Raw genomic sequence first — 25,366 nt, forward strand, 5'->3', positions numbered from 1 at the left:
CGAGTAACGTTTTCTACTTCTTCTTACCTGGAGTTTTTCAATTCTTTTTCTACTTTTAGAGTTCCTTCTATGGCAATAATATTCCAAGTAATAGATTTCGTAATACGATCATAATACTCCACTTTGCCTCTGAAATGAAACTAAATTGCATTGGATCGCTCTAGTTAGAACGTTTTAAATGTGAGTGTACGTATGTGTTTTCTTTCTTTCCTTTTTTCTGTCATTCTTTTTTTTTTAAGTAGACGACAGCTTCAAATCATTTTCCCGAAGTAGTTTTCTGTTTACCGTTTTGAAAAGAAACAATGACTATTCTTTTGTTGACGCAACCTTTATGGATTTCTTTTGACAAGCTTTATATTTTATTTTCTCTCAACCTCCAGACAGGAGAGATTGCAAAATGCATGTGTATCGGTTCGAAGGGCAAATCAGAAAAAAAAAACCCTTCAGTTATGACTCGGAAGAGGACATAAAACGTAAACCAATTTAGTACGGTCGATAGCAATGAGATTTTTTTTTCCTTTTCTTTTACATTGAAAAGGAAATTTAAAATATTTTTATTGGATTTTATTTTACAACGTATTTACGGTATCTTATAAGAAAACTTTTCGTATTTGTTAATTTCTTTTATTGCGAATTTTTACGTTTTTTCAAATATAGATAAAACATCCTTTTTAGAATTTCATTTCAATCTCTCCTATCGGAAAATCGTAAGTCATTTATAAGCTACTGTCAAAAAATATTATTTCTATGTTCCATACATTCAAGATTGTCGACATCAATATTATTTGTCATATATCTAAAATTACATTGTATTTATAAGATTTTTCCTCTACAAAATCTTAAAATATACAGATATATTACTTTTTAGAAATATTTTAAAAGGAAATATACTATCTATTTATTTTTATTTTCTTACAAACACATATTCACAAAGAAAAGTTATAAAAATCTTCAAAATATTCTGACTAAGGGAATTTCGAATTTTCGGCATATGTCCGAGTTTTATACCTCCTGGTGACCAAAAACTTAATTTTTTTTAAAAATTATGTTTGTCCCTCTCTGAATTTACTTGTTCAGATAATTTAAAATTGCTTTAAGCTAGGCACATGAAATTTTGAGTTGTCGTTTGTATGCCAACTTTGCAATTTTCTGACAAATGACTTTGAACGTAATTAATGTCTAGGACGCCTACCTGTTCCTTATACGATAATTACAAAACTTTAAAAACAAGATGAACAAACTATTTACATATTAACATCTAATTGAATTTGAAAGCAAGTTTATCAAAGAGATGGCCATCTGTCGGCACATATATTCGCGAGCATGTAAAGATGATAACACGGAAATATAAGAGATAAGAGAAATAATATTTAATCTTGTTGCTAAATTTGTAGTTCATTATGAATTTTTGATTTCAGTTGGTTAAATAGAAGGTTTAAAAATGCCTACACGATTTCTTTTCATTAAAAAACATTAAAAAATATTTAAATTGACAAAAATTAGGAAACATTTACTTGATTATTTTAACAGTAACAGTTAATGGTAAAAACCATTTTTTTTGCAATAATATTTTCCTCAAAATTCAACTAAATCTTTAATTAAATAAAATTCCAATTAAAATTATATAAAATATCTTTCAGAAGTCTACATCCCCACCTTTGAAAGTATATGTGTGCTAAGATTGGTAGCTTAACATCAAACATTCTAGTCTGCAGAGTGTCAATACATACGCACGCATTCATCTTTATTATAAGTGGAGATTGAATAAAATATTATAGCATTGAAAAATACTTTAGACACCCAAAAATATATTAATTATATTAACATAAAAAAATTACTTCTATCGAAACATTATATCAAGAAATGTTTGTGATTTAAGTTAAATCATTTTCCGTCGACGTCTCCAAAAGACGCGATGAAATAATTTTTATGCAGCTTTCTATTGCAAATTATACATTTTTCTTTCTCTTGGCTTTATATTGTTAAATAAACAAATATTTGATTTTCTATTTTTCACATTCTCTTATGGAATACAAAAATAAATTTCCAAATTATTTAGTTTAGTTTTATCTTTTATACCCCCAGGGCATTTTTGATTTATCAAAGGTTTCGAAATATTTCGCACGTTGCTTCATGGGGAAAAATCGATTTTCAAAGATTTTATTCACTAAATAAATAGGATAGCGGCGTTTAAATTGATTGAGAGGTTTCAGGTAAATAATAAATTTCCGTCCCTTTGATGAATTTTGGAATTATTAATAGAGTTTTTTAATGAAGTCTCGAGTAAACTTTGCGTAATCTTATTTTATGTTTAAATATCTTTAATTTACTTTATCTGAAATTAAAGAATTAGAATTATTTGGAGTGATGCTAGTATATTCTCATTGATACAAACATCAATGCAATATTAAATTAATTTTCATCCAATTTCTTAAAGTTGTTTTAACTATCTCAATGGATGAAACATCATGACATTTTTTTTTTTTGTGCGTGAATCTAATCTTAGAAATTTTGAATAAGTATTTAACCGTATTTTAAATATAACTATTAAATCACCTTAAAATACTGCATCAATTAATCTTTTCCTGTCAATCAGATAATGAACACAAGTACAGATTAACATTAGAATTTGATAAACAATGACAAATTTGCCGTAAATTAGTTAATTACATAATAAATAATAACATAATTTCATTCATATCATGCCTTATAGTTTTTAGCAAGTTGCCAATCTGATCAAATAGATTACTATCTGTCATGTTTCCGACTGAATTGACTTTGTTTTATTTTCTCCATAATATGATTTTTTTACTCCGAATTTCATCTATATACTCCATTTTATTGCCTTTGTCAAATTTTATGTCTAAAGTTGTTTTTCTTTATCAGCTTCATTTGTTTTGAACAATGCGAATTTTTAAACTTATTTTTGTGAAGCTTGAGATATTAAAAAAAAAGTGAGATAAAAGTTTTCTAATAACTGTATAACTAAGAAATCACATTTTTGTTTACATATAAATTGTGAATTTTCTAATATCCATATGTATTTTCGTATAAATAATTTATTTTAGGTGTTTGATTTGAAGAATAGCTAGAATCCCAGGCCTGAATTTAGAAACAACATATTTCATTGCAGTGGATTACATTATATTAAAAGCATTGAAGAAGTTATGAATTTTTGTAAAAAATCGATTGCATTTCTATGGTCTCTCTTATCAAGATGATAATCAGGTTTTTTTGACGAACTCTCCAATCAATTGCAACAACTCAAAAATATAAATTCAATAGATAAAATTTTTTCTGTATCATATTTATTGATGTTATATAATAATTCGTAACCGTATTTTGCATGTTTATTATAATTAGAAATATGACTTTTTATAAACGAATTACAATGCAGATGATAAAAGGTTTCAATACAAGCTTTGTGATGTTCTAAAATTGTTACTATGAAAATTCCTGCAATGATTGAATTTTTAACCAAATGTGGTTTCCATTAAGTAAATGTTCTCCTTAATCTTATAATAAACTTTACACAATACTATTAATTATTGTTAATAACAATGAAAAAATACATTAAAATCATTATTTCAGTACATATGATATATGTTATAATTTTTTAGAGCTAAAACTAATATTAATTCTAAATATGCTACAGACAGCTATTTTTATGAATTTGTAATTCTGCTTCCTTTGAACATAAATCTCCTGGCGCGGAAGATAGTTTTACAGATAGCATTAATGAATTCTGAGAATATGGTGGTTCAGTTACTTTTGATCTTAACGATTATCTGGCGAATTTGACGACAGAAACGAAGGATCTAGACTGCTTGATAATTCTGACGATAGGTGTATTAGAGCTAAAGTATTGAGATGATTTTAGGAACTTCATTGCCCTGTATGAGTAACTACAGAAAGCCCATAGACAGAGATGAAGTCAGTCAGTATTATGTTACTTGAATATTTTGTCAGTCAGTAAGAGTAGTTGTCGAATCGAGAGATGTGAGTAGTTGAGCGAAATCCCTCTCCTACGAGTATTCGCAGAGAGTTTTGTACTTTTCCCGTTGCTTATTGCCAATTTGCTGCTTATGTATTGCCATTAACAACAAGTACCTTTTTGTGTATAGTTCGTCTGTGTTTATCTATCGTGTATTCGTGTTTTCGTATAGAACAAAGCTTCATTATCCGTTTAATAGACCATTGAACATTTTACACCGCATATTCATCGGACGTATTTTTGAATTTTTTTCGTAACATTATGATTTAAAACAATAGCATACTATTTTAACTTGCTTTCATTTTTATTCATTTTCTTGGTTTTATAGCTGGGATTGAAAACTGTTTCTTTATATACCGCTTTCTGCATTTATCGATTTTTATACTTATTCCTAAATTGTGTTAATATCAATAAAAATAATAATGTAATAAATTAAATACAAGGGATTTAATTTGATTTCAGAAACTCCATGTTTTTTGTATTGTATTGTTTATAGATTGAAATATTATGGAACGAAACCTATCATATGTAATAACTGATAAAAATTTCGAGTAAGCTTAATTTAGATATTTTGCGCATGGGAGTAACTTATGTCCACATAAACAAGTTATACTAAAAAATATAGCGATACAAAATAAATAAAAAATAAAATCTAGCGATAAATTATTAGGAAAAAGACATTTAAATAAGAATATATATTATTACAATGGTAAAATAGGACATTTTAAAATATAACATCACCTTCAATTATAACTTAAAATTACTAACATGAGCTTTAATGTATAAAAATAAATTTACATTCAATCATAAAATTCTAAAGCCGCATACCTCTTAGAGCTATACATTTTAATAGCATAAAATTTCGTTTAACTTTTAATTTCGCAAGTTAAGCAAATTTTGTCCTTTCTAAGGAGAAAAATATTCATTCGTCACAACTTCATTCATAAAACATGGGCTCGAACGCGCCCTCACGAGAAACTTCATCACACGTGACCATAACCTTCATACATACGATTCTCCACCTTCTCTACCCTCATCTAATTAGATGGACCCATCCTCTGTAATTAACACTTCTCATGTTCTCCTACTAGAAGAATATTAATAACAGCATTGATCGTCCTACGTTTGGTGCCATTTTAACACAAAAAGCAAGAGAAATGGCGCCTAAAAAAATAAAACTGGCCAGTTATTTTCAAAACCGCTCATTTTTGACATGAATGGTCCAATTTTCGGCGACCCTAGCACCCAATCTCGGGCAAACTTGTCCACTAGACCATGAATCACGGTTCATTTTTTAAAGGGAAGTAGAAAATTTGCTGAAGTGTCGTCATATATCAAGAATGGAAGTTTTCCATCGTAAAAATGGCTTCCGAACTGGCGAAAAAGTGATGTCGTTGGCGTGAAGTTAGGCGTAGATGAAGTCACTTGCAGTTTGTTTTCGGTACTGTGATTTGGCGAGCGAGAAAGTCCTTCGCTTTACGCTCGGAAAGATCGTGTTATCATGGGTATCTATTTATATGGTCGATATCAGTATTTCGTGACTGTCTGAAACGCCCTTGTGGGGTAGAGGACTTTATTAATAACTATCATTCGTGTGTTTTTCTTTAAATAGAATTTTCTGGGGGAATGCAGTTATTTATAAATATCAATAACTATTAATATTTATAAATATCTGCGGAATTTGTTTTCTTTTATAAACAAATAAAATTTAAATTCGAATGCTTTCAATATGCATTTATTCCCTATCGGTTTCTTTTTTTTTCTTGCTGTGTTATGCTTGTATTACTGTATTGTCAATTTCTTTTTACTTAATATTAAAATTCGGAGAAATACGTGCTTTGATTTTAAATGTAATAAAATATTATTCACATGACATTCTTAATCAAGTTCTATAAATGCGAAACACAAATCAGTGCCTTTGTGATAATCGTAAATAAATGAGTTTTTTTTTTCATTATCCTGAGAAGATAAAAATTGGCATTTTTTTTTTTCAGAATTGCAATACGCCCTTAAGGAACGTCGGTACCAATTTTTTTAGCTATTGAAATAGCCCGAACCCTACAGTGATGGTATATTTTTTTTTACCTCAATTTTGTAATTCAATTCGCAATCGTTATAGTCACCCTATGATATCATTATTATTTCAGAAATAAGAATACTTGAAAAAATATTTTGATATAGATTTACAATTTATCATCTGTTAAATGAATCTTTCAGACATATTTTACAGGCTCTCTATACAATATTAAGAAATTCTTACAATTTTTATTTGGAGTTTAATATGCCCCTAGGGGTCGACTATAACAGTTATATAGCTGGGAGGAACCTTACAATGGTATTTTTCTATAAACTCACACATTTCGTTAGTTTTGTAATTTATAATTGTAATAGTCATTCTATGATATCATTAAGTATTTCAGAAATAAAAATACATAAAAAATATTTTGATATATATTTTCAGTTTATCTTCTTTTGAATGAATTTGTTAGTTATATATTTGTCAAGCTCGCCATAGTATTAAATATTCTTACAATTTTGGCTTCGAATTCAACTGTGATGATTACCAAATTAAGTAAAAACTGAAATTGAATCAAGATTCTAAAGAAAGCATGTTAGCTGTTTTCTAATCAACACCCGCCAAACTTTTAAAATTGTTTTCTTGATATAATGTTTGAGAACTCTCTGAGAAGATATTACAAAAATATCTATCTTAAGGTTACTCGGGGAAATTCTTTGTATATGTAGACCCTCATCAATGCAATTAAGACATAATTTTTTATTGTACATATAAATCTAAATGTCTCAAAAATTATTTTATACGGCATTTACTACGCTAGTTTTCTGAGATATATTGCTATGTGTTTCAATGGCCTATTTTGCGAAGTAAATAAGTCCCATTTCTTTCTGGTCAAACTTCTTTTCTTTCTGTCATGCTATTTGCAAAGAAACAGTAAATTATAATAAGGAGGATATTAATAAATAAAACAAAATCTCTGATTAAATGCGTTTAAATAATCTAATAAACTTATTAACGTAATTAATCAAGTATTTATCTTTAAAAATGAGTATTTTTCCAAATCTGATCTTATGAAAATGTCATTTATTTCGCAAAGAAATTGTAGCATTTTATAATCCAAAAAAACATCCGCAAAAAAAATGACTTAGTATTTCTCAATTTTTCTTAAATAAATGAATAATAAAATTAAAATAATAAAAAAATCAATAAATAAATATATAATGCAGCATAGATTCAATAAATTTATAAAAAATTAAATATATAATGCCTGATAAAAGTTACGTATTGAAAGCGAAATGATGTGTTGTTTTTCTGTTTTCAAACTGATAAATGCCAAGGAAATGCAGATTTTGGTTTTAGGTTTTTTGCTTTGATTGATGGCAACTGAATGTAACATGCATTTCTGTATTCATCTCGAAGTTCTTTTGATCACTTCTTCAATCTGGGACATTCCTTTTACTCCTTGCACGCACTTGAACAGCTGGAAAGGTGCTTCCTGCGGGAATATAAAAACAAGTAATACGTCAAGAAAAATTTATGCATCACTGTCTTATGCTTACAAACATAGGAGAAATTTCTTACTTCTAAACAGAAGTATATTATGTCAAACGCATTAAATATCTCATATTATTTTTTCCGCTTAGCAACAAGCTTTTTTTTTTCAAAACCATTGTGTTTCTGTTTTTTTCGCATTAAGGATTTTTTTTGATAAACAGATATATGAAAACAATATGTATATCATATTTTTAATGTATTATTATACCACATTCCTTTAATTTATTGTTTGGTTCGTAATTTTGTTTAAAAATCATATATCCCTTTAATTGTGCCATTTATGCAAGGTATTCGTATATTAAATATAAAATAAATTTATTTATGGTACTGAATCCTTTACCATTCATTAAAAGGAAAACACATGAGATGTATTTTTCTTACTTTTGGGTATATATAAAAAATTTAATTGGTGCAAATGTTGGGGTTTTTTTCAACAGTATATGTTGGTGCAAAAATACAATATGTATATAGAAATATATAATTATTGCATTAAATATAGAAATTTTAATTGGTGCAAATGATAGTTCAAAATGCAATAGTAAATATTGGTGCTTTTTAAATGTTGGTTTATATAGCAATTGTTTTAACAGTTGGAAAGTTGCAAATGTTGGGGCTTTGTGCAATAGTAAATGTTGGTACAAAAATGCAATACGCGTATAGAAATATATAAGTATTGCATTAAATATAGAAATTTTAATTGGTGCAAATGATAGTTCAAAAATGCAATAGCAAATGTTGGTGCTTTTTAAATGTTGGTTTATATAGCAATTGTTTTAACATTAAATAGTGTATAATTAGAGAAATCCTTTTAATAGTTTTATCGATAAGAGTTTTCTTCAATAACTGTATGCACAACGTTTTCTTTTGTTTTAAATAACATATACATACATTTTTAGTTTATAATCACATGATTTAATACATGGAATTCTGAACCATGGAATCCTATCAATATTTAATTTAAGTTAAACATTGTAGATTTAATTTTAATTAGCGTGGGTAAAATGATAAAAATTTAGGTAATAAATTACAATTTGATTATATTCTTTCTTATAACACCCGATATAAAATAAAACAGCACTTGAATATTACTGTTAGGTTCTTTCAGATCAACATTTACTATAACGTTTTTTATTTGAATGAAGAATAGTGAATATCATAATTCTATTTTAACATGTGAGAATAACTCATATAAAAAAAATTATAGTTACTATAGTTTTACTGCCAAAAATATTTGATCAAATTCAATTCAAACTTGGTACCTTAAACTTACGTAAGTTCAAATTCAAAAGTTATGTCAACAAAATAATTTACAGATAATATTTCTGCTCTTTTTTATTTTGCTTTAATTCTATTAACTTCTTGGCACAAAAATGTTCTTTTCTCATTCCAAACATCTGAAAAGTTAAAATTATCTTCTTCTTCTTTAATCTGTCTTGGAAAATCTATCTTACAATCTTTCGCTTTTGTTTCCCACATTTCTCATTCCCCATCCCTCCCCTGATCGATATTTCCGACGATTCACCCTCAATAGAAGGTTTTGTTGTAAAAGGCCCCAGAGTTGACCAACAACAGCATCCCAGAATCGTTTGTCACTTTCCTCTCCTCCCTTTAATGGAGAGCCATTGTCGTGGACAACAGCTCCTGAATGTTCAGAAGATTAGGATTCAATGGCCAGATAGGAATGCTGTTATTGTTATATAATTTTCGAGAGGTCTTCCTCATGGGTTTTATTTATCTTTTAGAGAGGATTATTTATAGTGTCATTTGTCTTATATTTCCTTGTTTATATGTTTTATATTATTTGAATAAAAACGAATGATAAGGGTGGTGAAGAGAATATTCGATTGCTAGTTTCTCTACGCGATAAATTTAGAGAATGAATGATAAAAATTCAATTCCTTTGCAACATTCTTTTTCGAAATATGGGGAAAATTATTTCAATTTGAAGAATTAAGTTGAACATTAAAAAGGAGTTCTTTATAGGCCTCTATCAAATTCATATGCTGATGTTTTTGATGCACGTTTATGAAGATTGGTAGAAATATCAATGAATTTTATTAAAAATCGGCGTTTCTTTTATCTATGGGACAATATAAACTGCTAAAAATATAAAATTTTATGAGTATACCAATGATGCTAAGAGCGTTGGAAGCAATCATGTGCAACAAACTAAATTGATACACAATGGCTCTTCAGCATCGTCATTTCATTGGTATTGTAGGTAATTATTTATTCTATACTTCTATGGAACAAACAATAATAGTTGCTGGGATTTGTAGGATATCTTTAAAAAAGTGTTTCCAGTGTTATTTTCCTACAAGTATCCACTATATTATGGCTTCTTACTACATCTATTATCTTCTTTTCGTCATTTGATTGTCCCACAGAATACCACGATGATCGAACGAATTTTTTGAGATTATATGCCCGACAAGTTAAACGATTCACTGGAACACTTCAACATCGGCATTTCACTGATATTGAGGGTAATTGTTTGTTCTACACTTCTCTATAACAAATGATAATCGATCAAAGAATTGATAAGTTATCTTTTCAGAGTGTGTTTCCAAGATCTCTTCCCTACAAGTATTCACTATGACCTGGTGTCTTACTTCATCTAGTGTTTTCTTCTCTTTACTTCACTATATCAGAACAAACTATGAAGACCAAATGTTGTGTTTGAGGCTATATTGCCCAAAAATTAACGATGCACAATACCACTTGAGCATCGACATTTTACTCGTGTTATGGGTAGTCATTTGTTCTATTCTGATGAATCCGAAAATCTACGGAAGATCCTATAGAATATCTTGACAGAAATATTCCCAGAGTTAATTTCCGACAAGAATTCACTTTAACAAGTCTCTCTGATAAACGTAGTGTTTTCTTCGTTTCTCTATTTTATTATCACACTGCACTCTGTGATGATTGAATGTTGTATTTGAGATTACATGTCTCTATATTTTTATTGCTCTACTTGCGTCCCATTGTCCTTTCAGCGTTTGAAACAATCATCTTAACTCACCCTGCCGAATGTTTCTTTTGTTTAATAGTGTTAATTCATATTAAATGTAGTAGTAGTAATGTAGTAATTCATATAAATATGTAAATGTAGTAGTTGTAATGTAGTAATTCATATAAATATGTAAATGTAGTAGTAGTAATGTAGTAATTCATATAAATATGTAAATGTAGTAGTAGTAATGTAGTAATTCATATAAATATGTAAATGTAGTAATTCATATTAAATGTAGATCATCATTATCACTGCGCAGATCATAAAGATCTATCAGTTCAATATTTTCTTTCGAAAACATTGAACTGATAGATCTTCTAGTTGCATTCGACGAAATTTTTATTGAGGATGTTCAGGAGTTGTCAGATGAAATTTTGAGGAGCAAATAACTTAAGAATTTTTCTCAGAAATACTTACGTAAAAATCCGGGCTCCGTCAGCATTTACACCATAAGATGGGGAACTAGCATTTATAAGAAAACATGCCCTCCTGCTCTCCCATCAGCACCATTAATTTAAGTGCTTCCAGGTACTCCAAGTTTACTGAAGAATTATAGAAAATCCAATCTTTTTCGTGTAGAGAACGGCATAAGTAAGCATTCAGCTCACACCTCCAAATGTGGCTGCATAAGTACCTACTTAGTAAAAGTGGGTTAACGCTTGATTTTGATGTGCGTTTTCTTTCTTTTTTCTACTCTAGTACGAAATGTACTAAGCATTTCCTCGACAAGTTATATGAATTTTAATTAACCGATGGACTCCAGCAGCAATCAGTGGGATTTAATCCTGTTTTGAGGACCCTACAGGGAAACTTCTGATTGGATCTTAAAGTAGGATGGGGTGGGGGACAGTAGGTGATTACGGGCAACCACGGAAGTAAATTTAGAGCTTTTGTTAGGAAAGAAAACCAACAAAATTATGGTACTAAAATCTTTTTTGATTTCTTAGTTATAAGCCATTTGGTGGTGTAAAAATCTTTAGATGAAATTTTAAGCACGTTTATGAGAGGATCTAAAAATATTAAGCTAGAATGATTGGGGAATCATTTTTAATGTTCGAAGAGATGCAGCGTACCAGCTGAGATTAAAGGTTTTTATGTCATGATAGTGAAGTTCTAATTTTAGTAGCAAGATCATAATATTCCAACGGAAATTCTATTTATAAAAGAGAAGATTTTATTTCACAATGTAAGCCGAACCCCAAATCTAATTTTCATTCTCAACGTTACTTCTTTTTGGCTATTATGATTTGTTTAAAAATAATTATATTTACTAGAATAATCATTGGGAGGTTTCATTTTATTATAATTAACAATGCTTTAAAATAGGTTAATATTGGTCTGAAAATAGCTGTTTCTTAAAATGTAAAGGTTCAAGTCATAATTCTGCGTAAATATCACTCATAATATTGATACAAATGAATATTAATGCCTGTAAATATTGATGAATTTCTTATATTTTTATACCACTCCATTAAGACATTAAAAAAAATCAATAAAAACATTTAGAAGCTAATAAGTTAATTTTCTATTTTATTAATTAACATTAATTAAACTAGGATTCACACCTGAAAAATAAAAAAAATAAAAAAATCGCGAAATCTCAATCTCATTCACCACGTCACTTCTTTTTGACTATCCTGATTTGTTTAAAAATAATTGAATTAAAAAAAATATATACCATTATTTTTTCAAAATTTACAAAAACTTATTTGACCTCAGATAATTAAGAAGTTCAATTAATTTATATTTGATGGGAATTGAAATTAAAATAAAAACAGTGAATTCTTTAATGTAATAAAAATATAAACATGTTGACAAGTAATTTTCTTATCACCACTTGTCTTCAAAATGAATACTACATAATACTTGAATCGACTTCGTGACTTTGACCCTTTAATAATTCTGTAAGCTCATGACTCTCCAATGCGCCATCAATGGTAGGCTATCCTCTCTTTATCTTTGAGAGGTATCTGAAAAAAAAAATATTTCACTACACATTCTGTTTGAGGAAAATTATTGACAAAGTCCCAAAAGATCCCATTAATCAGAATTCCAGATTCAGCTTTTTTTTTTAAAAATGTGAATTCACGAATAATTCTCCACTTTTGACAGGTATCCAAGATATAACTTTGACCACATCCCCAGTTGCAGCTGAAGGACTGATTTCGCAGACGTTTCTAGAATATCTAATCAGTTAGAACGATCCGCGTTTACTTTGTAAATTTAAAACGATATTTTAGTTTTGTATTCGCTTCAAGCAACAAAGGGTATCCCAAAAATAAAACAATTAAAACACTATTCTATTAGATAAATACAAAACTTAAATCTGTAAAGCCTCTTAACTATATCAGGTTGCTTGAAAGTCCCTAAACGCTCTTTGCACGAAACTACGATGGATGCCTGAGACGCTTGGATATCATGATGAAATTGATCCTCCTCTTTTTTTATGTGTCATTTATAGATTTATATATCGATATGTGTATTTGAATCGTTGAAAATGGTTTCTGAGAACACTGAAAGGATATTCAACTATACATTTGTTTAATAACCATAAACTAAATGTGGTATTCTTTTGAATATCAGTTTCTTAAAAACATGGATAACTATTGATTTTTCGGAAGGTAGAGATTTTTTTTATCCTTAGAGGGAAACTAGTGCATTCTATTATTCTGAAGTACCTGAACTTGAAAGATTGTAGAAGTTCCTTTATTAAATAGATAAATGAATTGAATTATTATGATCTGTGGACCAGCTGGTCTCAGAAGACGGCTCACAATAATTATTTTCCATCTGAATATTTTTATACTTTTCTGGATGGGTATTATTATTTTTTGTCTTTATTTCATAATTCTTCTGTTTAAGATGGAATTGAAATATCTGCATGTTGCAGACACTTATTAAAAAAAATTATTTGAATTGCAATGGCATACATACCAGTAAATTATAGAAGATGGCTACGCAATAATTATATTACATAGAAATATTTTTATACTTTTATAAATGGGTATAATATTTTTCATTATCTCATAATTCTTTTTCTTAATACGGATTTGAAATATCGGCATTATGTAGAAACTTATTAAATTCTGTATCTCAAAAAAACTTATTTTAAATGCAAAATAAAATAATTGTGAATAAATGCAGAATTAAAAGCATATACGATATTTCAACGAAAATAAAAACTAAAGAATAAATTGAGGGAATCCAGTAGAAAAATACATTAAAAATATAACGCTTATATTATTTCCTTCGATGTGAAAAGTAACAAAAGTTATTTCTAATTAAAAGTGTAAAAAACTCAAGAAGCACATTAAGTATTAAAAATACTCATGTAATTTGAAAAATGGATTTCAGAACTGTATAAGAAAAAAAAATTCAACTATTAGATTTATCTTTTTACTCCACTTTTAATTAATTAGGTTCAAATATTTTTTATGGACTGATACATACAAATTTATTGTTGTTATCGGTTAAAAGATTAAGTTTTCTTTTGTATTCGTTTTTATATTTCAGAAAATACAGTATTTAATTAAATTGATGGTTTTAATGAATGTCTTATTTACTGCGAATATCTAATACCATGAAATTTACTTCTTTACAGGATGTATTACGATAAAGTTTCTTCATTTTGATTCAACATTCCAAGAAAGTTTGGGTAAGAAACTTTTTAAATTATGAAAATAATATTACGAATTATAGAAAAACATTTGTCAATAACAAATCTTAAATTATTTTTTTTAAATATTTCTTTGCGCATATTCTTTTTTTTACGAGTCATTTTATACATTGTTGGCACAGCATGATTACACCTTTTTAGGCCTTTAAATAAATAAATCAAGAACACATTAATTTTTGGATGACAAAATTTTACATTACAAATAATACATTCTCTGATCTACAACGAATTGCGAAATTTATCATTTAAATTTGAGAATAAATTTTAAAATTAATGAATTATTACAAATCTTAAAAATGATACGAGTTTATTTTTCAAGTCGACATTTTTCCTTTCTTGAAAGCAGTTGCGTATCTTTACTTCATACTTATTATCCGTTAATTGTATATTTTGTATTATATCACTTTAATTATGTTAATGTTCTGTCAACAGAATAATTATACTGATAAAAGTTAATAAGTTATTTATAAATTTAACAAGTTTTAAAGCAAATCTTGAAACAGGTGAATAGTTAAATAAAATTCTCTGCCTTTCATAAGGGGAAAGGGAAGTTATTAAGTAGTTACCGCAGCAGAAGTAGTGAAGATTTTTATAAGATCATGGATATATTGAAAACTTCATATATTAATTTTATGCTAAAATTCAAATGATGACTATTATTGAAGTCTTTTCTAGTGGAAAATTTTATTTTAATATATTTGTATTTTCTCTTTTTTTCGGAAAATTAACAATATCGGTGATTATAGGAAATGTTAATAAAAGTTTAGTTTTAGTTGAAACGGTGCTTAAATAAAAGTTTCAACAGTCTTTAAATAACGTTTTTTTCCCCCTTAAGAACTATTTTTGAATCAATAATATGATAACGATTAAACTTCTAATATGTACTAACTATTTATAATCAATATACCAGATATAATAATGGCTAGTTAAATAAATAAATAATGCTACAAAATGCATAAATTTTACTTACAGTTGATCTCATTTAGTTTGATATGATTTTTCGAAATGCTCAATAGGATTATTTTCTACTAATTACTAATTAAAATTGTATTAATTATTTATAATCGATATTTCAAAAATAGCTGGTTAAATAAATAAATAATACTACAAAGCTTAAACTTTACTTACAGTTAATCTCATTTAATTTAATATGCTCATTTTTATTTTTCGAATGATTTTTTTCATTTTTATTTTTAATATGATTATTTTCTACTAATTACTAACTAAATTGCCCTAATTATTTAGAATCAATGTTTTAGAAATAATAATAGCTAGTTAACTATTGCTACAATGCATAAACTTGACTTGCATTTGATCTCCTTTAATTTGATACGGCCATTTTTATTTTTCGAAATGTTCAATATGATTATTCTCCCTTTCTGTAATTTCTGAAAGCCACAATTGGTTGCAGAGAAATTAAATTAACCCATTATCCTGCCCGAACAGAGCTCGAATTTGCATAAAGTCGTGTGTTGCGAAATATTGTTTGTCGCTGAAGAATCTGTATCCCTTTTATTGTATCGTGAGATCTCGCGAGAACGTTAAAAAACAAGCGTTCGATCACTTTCTATTTTCCTTGAACAAAGAGAACTGCGTGGAGCTAAAAATAAAAATGGTTGTCTTTCCGGGCGTGACGTACTAATCACTAATTAACGCTTATAATTCGGAAAAATTGCACCTTTAATGAGCTTAATGACGAGGAGTGGTAAAGTTGCACATTGTATACAACAGTTTTTTCCAAGGAAAAAAATATTAAAATAAACATCGCCGGGTCGAGAAAATTGAAACTGTGGCAAGAAAAAAAATTACTTTAAAAAATAATTTCTCATAATTAATTTGTTATGTCCAACGCTTGGTTAATTCTTGCCATCAGTTTAGTTTCCTTATTAGAATTTTTTTCCTTATTATTCTGGTGAACAGTTATAATTGGACTCGCTAAATAAAGCGAACCTTTTGTGATAGATTTGTGCAGAAAGTGATGCATTCTCTTTAATTGTCACGGAACTAATGAAGCCATTAAAGTGAAAAGGCAAATGTTATTAAGTACCTATTTCCGATTGAAAATAACGGTTTTAATTATGTTGGCTAAGAGTAAATTAATGAGTTATACAACGTTTATTTAATGCAAAAATAGTGGTTGCAAGTTTTTTGCTAATAATTAAGTACCGAGGAATATTGGATGTAAAAAATTGAAACTAATGTTATTATATTAGTATCAATTAGTCAGAAAGAATTTAGCAAAATTTAATTTCCATTTTTAATTACCCACTTTCGTCAATCAGTTGTTAACCTGCCATATTACAGCATTATTTTGATTATTTAAACCAGCTTTAATTAGCTACATCTTTTTAAGTTAAATGAACGTACTATTTTAAATTATACTTGTATAATCAGCAATGAACTTACTGATTGACTGGCTATGCTCTCACAAAGTGGCGAAATCGGATCAGTTGATGAGATTGGGAGATATATCTCGAATTTATTTTACAATATCTCTTAAAAATGGAGGATGGTGTATGTAGATGATTGACTGATTGACTATGCTCTCACAAAGTGGCGAAATCGGATCAGTTGATGAGATTGGAAGATATATATCGAATTTATTTTAAATATCTCCTAAAAATGGAGAATGGTGTGGATAGATGATTGACTAATTGATTGATTGATTGGCTATGCTCTCACAAAGTGGAATCAGTTGTTGAGATTAGGAGCTATATCTCGAATTTATTTTGCAATATCTCTTAAAAATGGATAGTATATGTAGATGATTGACTATGCTCTCATAAAGTTGCGAAATCGGATCAGTTGATGAGATTGGAAGTTATATCTCGAATTTATTTTGCATCTTTTAAAAATGGAGTGTATTGCATGACTTATTGGCTCTGCTCTCCTAAAGTGGCGAAATTTTATCCATTGTTGAGATTGGGAGATATATCTAGAATTTATTTTGCATCTTTTAAAAAAAATGGAGTGTATGTAGATGATTGACTGATTGGCTCTGCTCTCATAAAGTGGCGAAATCAAATCAATTGTCGAGATTAGAAGCTATATCTCGAATTTGTTTTAAAATATCTTTTAAAAATGGAGGGCGATATGGATAAATGATCATTGATGATGTATCTAAACAACATAAGCTTTCATATGAAATAAGAACAACAAAACTGGTTCAATAGTTATATCTATGGGACTCTGTATGAGTTTTGAATAGTGTCGCTTATCTTTAAAATATGAAACATTTAAAGACATTTTACAATTTTCTTGCTGTGTTGTCAAATGATGAAAAATTTGATCATCACATATCGGTCAATTGATGTTTAATGAAAAAGCGTGAATTGCTATTTCCAATATTTTTAGCACAAGTATTAAAACTTAAGAGAAAATAGGAATATTTTTATGTTACTCCGATTTTTATAATGATTAGTATATTTCAAATAAAAGGAAATGCTTATAAATTATCTAACGTAGTAATATTTTCTTTATTCAAATGTCAGTTAATATATAATATTTCTCATAATTGTAACTATAACTTACCCTCTACAAATTATTCCAGAATAATCTAAAATGCATCAAACGTTTCATATATTTACACTATTGACAAATAGTCCGTGTTTAAGCACTGCCGGTGAATAGCAATGTTTAATCTAGGGGAAGCAAACTACGTTTCAGTTCAGTTGAATAGGTTGTTTTATTAATATAACAGGATTATTTTATTAATGAGATGACTTTGTAATTGCAATTCAAATATCTTGTGAAGTTGTGGAATCAAAATTTTGCATTCTTTTTAGCGACGACAAAATGCATGAATTGAAATTAATTAATCTGGGATTTGATTAATTGGAAATGGATAATTGATCTTTGTTTTACTAAGTTTCTTGTTAAGATCTTCATGAATGTTTAATTATAAGATGGGATTATTAAGATTCGTCGGAGGCAGGATTTCCTCCGATAAATTTCAGTCTTTTATTTTAAAATAAACATGATTAAAATCCACAATATTTTGAGTATTTATAATGAAATAAAATTTATTCTTTGCTGATACGTAATTCCAATAATTTTGTATCGTTTTTCATTATTTTAAATTAATGAAAATAATATAAGTAAAAAATGGCCAAGATTATAAAAACAAATTATAATTCTAATAGTTTACTTCCAGGACGTTAAATATGAATTTATAAATTGAACATTGTTCAGTGAAATAAAGATTTAAAATATAAATTCTTTAAATGTGTAAAAATTCATTTTTATATAATTTAATTTTGATTATTATAATCGAATTTTTCCTCACTTTTTAATAAACATTGTTTTACTAAAAATAGTAAAAAAAAAAAAAAAAAAAAAACTCCAAAAGTTTTCTAACATTTTCAAATGTTTTTTTTTATTCTTTATGATTATATACTTAAAATTTAACTCTCAGTTAATTGAATAGTTTTAAATGAAACAATTTAATTTATATCCCTGTTGACACTTGATAGTGACTTCAGAAAAAATTACTTTGATTTTCCCAATTATTTATATATTTAAAATAATTTGAAAATCACAGTCTAGTTTCCCAGCTCAACTACAGTTCGATTTCACCAGTGTTTATTTTATATGAAAGTTCATGAAAGCTAGATATGTGATCATTTTTTTACCACACTCACCCCTTTGAAAAGAAAAAAAAAAAAAACCAAGAAACTTCAGTGTAATTCTTTTAGGGGAAAATAAATCTTGATTTAAGCCCGCCAGTCACAATTATGTAACAACTTTTTCTATAAAAGGTCACACTCTTTAGTACGTCTTTTGTTTGACCCCAAATACACAGGCTTTTATTTTCCCCTGGAATATTTCAAAATAAAAGTTTGACAGAGTTCCCAGTCCCAACACCTAGGCGAATTTTACCAATGTTATAAGCCATTTAAATTCGCTCCTTAAGCATAGATAACTAAGCTGAATGGTCCATGTCTGTGCAAGTATGGCTTTAAATTTTGATATTTTTAACTAACGTATAATGCTGTCCATAAACCTTATTTAAGGTGACTAATTAATACCATATCTATTAATATTTTAATAATCAATTATTAAATAAATTAAGAAATATATGAAATAATAAAAAAAGTTTATCAATGCGCTTTTTTTTCTTTATTAAAATAAAGAAATGAATATTTTGTTTTCTCAAAACCTGAGGTTCAAAATAGAAAAGTAAATTCTTGTTGGTCTGTAAACAATACGATAAGAAAGTAAAATTACAGTTAATATCAGGAAAAAAATTGAAAATTTTCCGCTAAAAATTAAATTTATTTACTTACAAAATTCAAGTTTTTTTTTTTTTTTACTTTCAGATTTCTGATTAAAGAATTGGTTTTATTATTCAATACACTAAATTTGCAGCATTTCGGAAGAAAAAAATATTTATTATTTTACAGAAAATTTAAATTCTGGACTGTATTATCAAAAAACAGATTATTTTTGTTCATTCTATATTTAAAGCATTTTAAAACTGAAAGTGGTTGTTATTCTTTTCGCCTAGCATCTCCATTAACATAAAACTATATGAAATATAAAAGTGCAAATATTTACTTAAATATTTAAATTAGGCTTAAATAAGCAAAATTGAATCATAGAATCCTAATCTATTAGAAATTGCTTGATATATATTTTTTTCGATTTATTGTGTTCAAATTTAATCTCATTTTAGTTTTTAAATATTTTTTTTATGGATTAATGATTTTTCTTCTTTTTTATATTTTAATTGCGCATTCGTTTTAAAATATTTTAAACGATGGTTTTTATTTTGTATATTAAGGAGTGCGATATAAATTATGACTTGTACAAATTTTGAAGGTATTTTGAATTACTTTAAACGTGTTAAAATATTCTTTATTTTTTCAATAGCAATAGAAATTTTAGAATCCGTTTCTGGCCGTTTTATTATTTAAGACAACGAAATAAAATGGTGCAAATTTTATTTGGTAATAAAATAACTGCGAATATTGCGACGTTATTGTGAAATTATTGGTCCTGAAATAAACTAAATTTGGAACTCAAGAGTTTAATATCACATTTTTAAACATTGGATTCAGTCCATTAGATTGCGATAAAAATGTAAAAATGTTTCTCTGTATTCGCTTCTGTAAAATAGCTGGAAGAGTTTTATATTCTAAAAATGCTATTATAGTGTTGAATTTTCGCATTATTCTGTAAGAATAAAACATGTTTAAAGAAAATATTGCTCGTATCTCGATTCCATTGTAAGATTTTCGTAGATCACGTAAAAAAGTTTCGATCTTATGTCAATTTTATTTTACTATTATTTCAAATCTTATACTTTTCTTTCTTCTTACATAGTTACAAATTTTAATTTTGCAAGAAATTATAAAGTGATACTAGAATCCAGTTATAGAATTGCAAATTGTCTTGTAAGAAATTGGAACGTGATACAAGAAGGCCATATTCTTATTCAAGAATACCTAATGAAATAAAGAATCTTGTGGAAACTAAACAAATAACGGATGTTCCCAAATTCACATAAGATTTGAATTTTCCAACATTCGCACAGAAAAGCGTTGGCCCTTTAAAAAAATCGATTTGACAGCTGATATTTCAGTGTTAGTAAAAATTGAACGTTACATGATAGAACAACATGTTTTCATTGTTGAACTCTTTACTCCACGATTGGTGGCAATTTTAATTTTGGTACACAGTTTATATTTCTACATTTTAGTGTGCGGAAACATAAATGTTTTCTTCTTACATAATTCCAAATTTTAATTTTGTAATAAATAATGTGAAACAAGAATTTTCTTACAGAAATTCTGAATTGTCTTGTAAGAAAGTGAAACGGGGAGCCCAAATACTTATTCATCAACGTCTAATAAAGAAAGGAATTTTGCAAAAAATTCAGCAAACATTTATTTCATGGTACAGAAGATTACAGGTGAAATTTCGAAGTTAGAGTTGTTTCTAGGAAAAATAATTAATTATTTGATAATTTACTATCCGCTTTAAGTAGAAAATACTTGGAAATAGTTTTCATAGAAAACAATTAAACAATTGTTATATGGTATGAAAATGCTTTTATTTTTACCATTATATTAACCAACATATTATATTTGAAATTCAAAATTGTCTTCTTCAAATTGTTTAAATTTGTATGTTAAAAAATAATTTCAATTAAATTATCTAAGAATATTCTTGGTTGGTTCAGTATTTCTTATTAATTTAAGATCTTCATTTTTGCATTTCTTATTTCCAATTAATCATTTTTTTTAATTTCACTTTTGGTAAAGTTTAATTTAAATGATTAGAATTCAATATTAAAAAGGTATTAAATATAATTAAAAAAACCATTATAAGATATAAATCTTTTAATTGTTTTAATAATCATTATTATTAATATTGATATATATATATTTTTCTTTTTAAAATTATTCAAATATAATTATTGTTTGAATTACTGATTTAATTAATTAAAAATATAAAGATATATTTTATTCTTATGAAATTTCTCAACTTATTTTCTGCATAATTTACTTCTATCTTAAATATAATCCCAATAAGTTAGTTAACTGATTCAATGCCTGTGAATACGGAAATGGAAATTGTTATAAATTTATTTTTCATTTTAAGTTAAAAAGCGTTATTATTTTCTGGTTAAAATATGTCCTACGCTCATTAAAAATATTTTTATCAAGCAACCTTTTGATGGAAGAATAATGTTACATTCCTTTATTCCTATTGCCTTTATGTTAAAAAAGTAAATAAATTTATTAATCTAATCAGAATTGACTCTAGTTTTTTTTTTTTTTTTTTTTTTTTTTTTGATCGTCTAATTATTGGTGAAATTTATTTTAGAATCTTCTTGAACAATACTTACCGATTCTTGGCTGAAAATCGAAAAGATAAAAAGAAAATCAAAAGGATTATTTTTCGAAAAATATCAGAGTTGTCATATTTCCGAACCTGTTAAATCTTTATTAATTTTACTTCTTTGTAAAGTTAACTATAGGACCACTGCAAAATGATTTGTTAATAAAAGCGGCAGACAATCAAATCGTTGTGCAAAATGCAATAAACCTCTTACTTTTGGTGTGCTATGCATGAACCTATTAATTGGATCTAATAATTTCTAATTGGATCCCATAATCATTTTACTACATTTGCCTTATAATGACGGCCTATAAGATTTCGTGTGTTATGTTCTCATTATTTAATGATGGGAAGGCGGCGTTCCGTTTAAACGGTTCATGCGCTTACAATTAAGTGCCATGTTAAGCTAATTTAAAATATTTTAAAATTTTACAAATTCTACCATTTATCAAGTTATAATTCATCCTGAATGCCCATTTCTTCCCATAGAAAATGCTGTATTTCTCATTATTTAAAATATAATGATATTTTAGTTAATTACAATATAAGAAAATTTAAATATTTATATTCTTTGTAATAGCCCTTCTTACCTTTTTTCTTCAATTTTTTATTTTTATTTATTTAATTTTTGAGTGAGATAAACTTTTTAAATTTCTATTTTCTCGATATTTAAATTTAAATTCTGATTAAAAAAGAATGAACGAAATTTATATCTTGAAAATTTATCCTTGGAGTACATGTTCCGTCACAATATTTTAAGCATTAAAATGAAAAGAAAAGAATTTGGATCAAATACAGATTATGTCTTAATGAACAATAAATGAAATTTTTATGTATAAACTATGATTGACTGATAATTCAGTAACAAGAAAAAAAAATACAACCTTCATAAAATTTTCGAATGCATTTTTTTATATATATTTAACAGATTATTAAAAATAGACTTTTATTTTCAAAAAGGAAATGACATTAAGAATTTTTGTTGATATTTGAGTCAATATGAAAATAAATGTTACTTTTATGCGAATTTTAAACTATATTAATCTTTTTCAGTATAAAATTTGACATACCAAAATTTTAATCGTATAGTTCGCCATGCTTCTAATATTTAAAATGGTGTAATTAGACAGCTTTGAGTATTATTAATTTAAGACAAAAAACGGCGTTTTCTGTAAATATTGCCTCTTGAATCACAGAAACCCTATGTATCTTTTATTGAATTATATTCTAAATTAGTTTAAGTTCGTAATATTCAAAACTTCACATCTGTTAGATTTTTTTCTTAGTATAGAAGATATTTGGTTAAAATATATATATATGTTAAAATTTTATTATTAATTAAAACTTTAATTTTTTTTCAGCACTGCATATCTCAAACACAAGAACATTTTTTTTTGAGTTAAAAAAATATAGTGAAAAAATTACGATGATTTAATATTAAATTTTTCTTTGACTGGATTAATCACATTTAATAAGATATTTTCGGCAGATTCTATGTCTAAAACTGACAGAATTATAAAGTTTTGGACATCATTACTTTAAATGAATATCGAAGATTCAAGCGTTACCTCGATGAAGAACTGCCAATAATCGAAAAGTATATTCTCAAAATTGATTCCTCAAAGATAATGAAATTCAAAAGCAAATCAATTTTAGTTATATTAGTTTGGAATTTAAAAAAAAAAAGAAATAAGATTTGTATGCAAATCAATTTAAAAATATTTGACTAATAGGAAAAGAAAACTTTTTATGGAATTAAGCATCATAACCTTTTCATAAGACCATTTATTGATTCAAACAACATAAAATATTATCCTTTAAATTTATTGAAATATTTTTATAGCCGAAAGTATCTGCTTATATCTAAATAAGATTAGAAATCAATTATAGAGCTATTCATAAATTTAAATGCGATGATGAATACTTTGTATTTCCTTTCGTGAATGGGATTTAATTTTCATTATGTTGAATTGAACTGTATTCTAATAAGCATTACTTCAAAGTTCCAGTCTTCTTAAAATCTGATAAGCTTTTCATTAAAATTCCATATTTCATTTTGAAAATTGAAGGCTCTATATATTGCCAGCAACATTTATTTTTTAGATATAGTTAGGGAATTTTGATTTTTTTAAATCAATTGAAAAAACTTTCATACTTCTTTCTACTTAATATATGTGCTTTCTTTCTTTTTAAAAGGGGAGAAAATTGATTCTATAAGAAGGTTTTACTTCTTCCATTTATTAATTTTTTTTTCTTTTCTCTCACAGTGCAATACGTTATTTAATTTTAAATACATAAATCATATACAGGGTGTCCATTTTCATCGTGGCCCATTTGGTAATTTCGAAACCGTTTAGCGATAGAATTATTGTTCCAGGTGAAAAATGTTTTAAATTACAGTAAGAATTAGGCTTTAAGTAGTTTGAATTTATAAATGTATTTCTAAAAACGTAAGGAATTCATTCTTTTTAGACCTTCCTTTGTTTCTATTAATCATATTTAATGAATAATTGTCGACACTCTAAAAATACGATTAAAAACACCCTGTGGTTTTATGATTATAATTGACAGAACTATAGTTCTTTAACTTAATTGGGGGCCGTATATAAATTTATTTTAAGGAGAAATTTGTATAAACTACATAGTGACTAGATTTAAAGTTGCAAATGGTACTTTAAATGTTTCTTGAGGCGATAAAGCAATTAGCAGTTCCTTTAAAATATGAATTGTCAAGAATATTTTACTTAGTATATATGATAGGTCCAGGGATATCTATAAGAAGTTAAATTTCGTATCTTTTGGCGATATATATCAATATTTCTCATTTATAATATAAAGTGTAAGTGTAAATTACAAACAATACAAAGTAACAAAAACTTCCAACTGGGATTATATACTTTCTAAGGTATTGAAAAGTATTTTTTGGGCCATATCAGTGGACGTCAGCTATATTTAATTATTTAAAAGGCATTGGCACTTTCCTAATGATAGCTAAAATTATTTTAATTAAATTAATTTTAATAACTCAAGTCCATTCCTTTCCTATTTCCCATTTTATCAAATTTTTCTCTACAATATCAGTTCCTCAATAATAATCAAATCTAAGTTCTCCAAGAATGCCTTCAGTACCTTAGTGTGTGTGGTGGAAGGGGGGGGGGGACAGCTGCAATGCTCGTCCGAATTTCTTCTCGTGCAAGTCGTTAAGATTTTATGTATGGCTTATGGCAGTCTTTGCAGAGCTCTCACGCCGTATTAAGCTCCCAT

At 27.1% G+C, this 25,366-nt stretch overlaps 1 protein-coding gene across 6 annotated transcripts in view; it reads left to right on the plus strand.

Moving 5' to 3' along the window:
* The window catches only part of LOC129965626 (class A basic helix-loop-helix protein 15-like), a 528,564-nt gene that overhangs the window by 179,537 nt on the left and 323,661 nt on the right, over positions 1–25,366 (plus strand). For all 6 annotated transcript variants that reach the window (XR_008784227.1, XM_056079688.1, XM_056079693.1 and 3 more), the window contains one exon: positions 14,183–14,236. The gene's annotated coding sequence lies outside the window, so the exon portion shown is untranslated. The remainder of the gene's footprint in view (positions 1–14,182; positions 14,237–25,366) is intronic.

Source organism: Argiope bruennichi, chromosome 1 (genome assembly GCF_947563725.1).
Source record: "Argiope bruennichi chromosome 1, qqArgBrue1.1, whole genome shotgun sequence".
Taxonomy (NCBI): domain Eukaryota; kingdom Metazoa; phylum Arthropoda; class Arachnida; order Araneae; family Araneidae; genus Argiope; species Argiope bruennichi.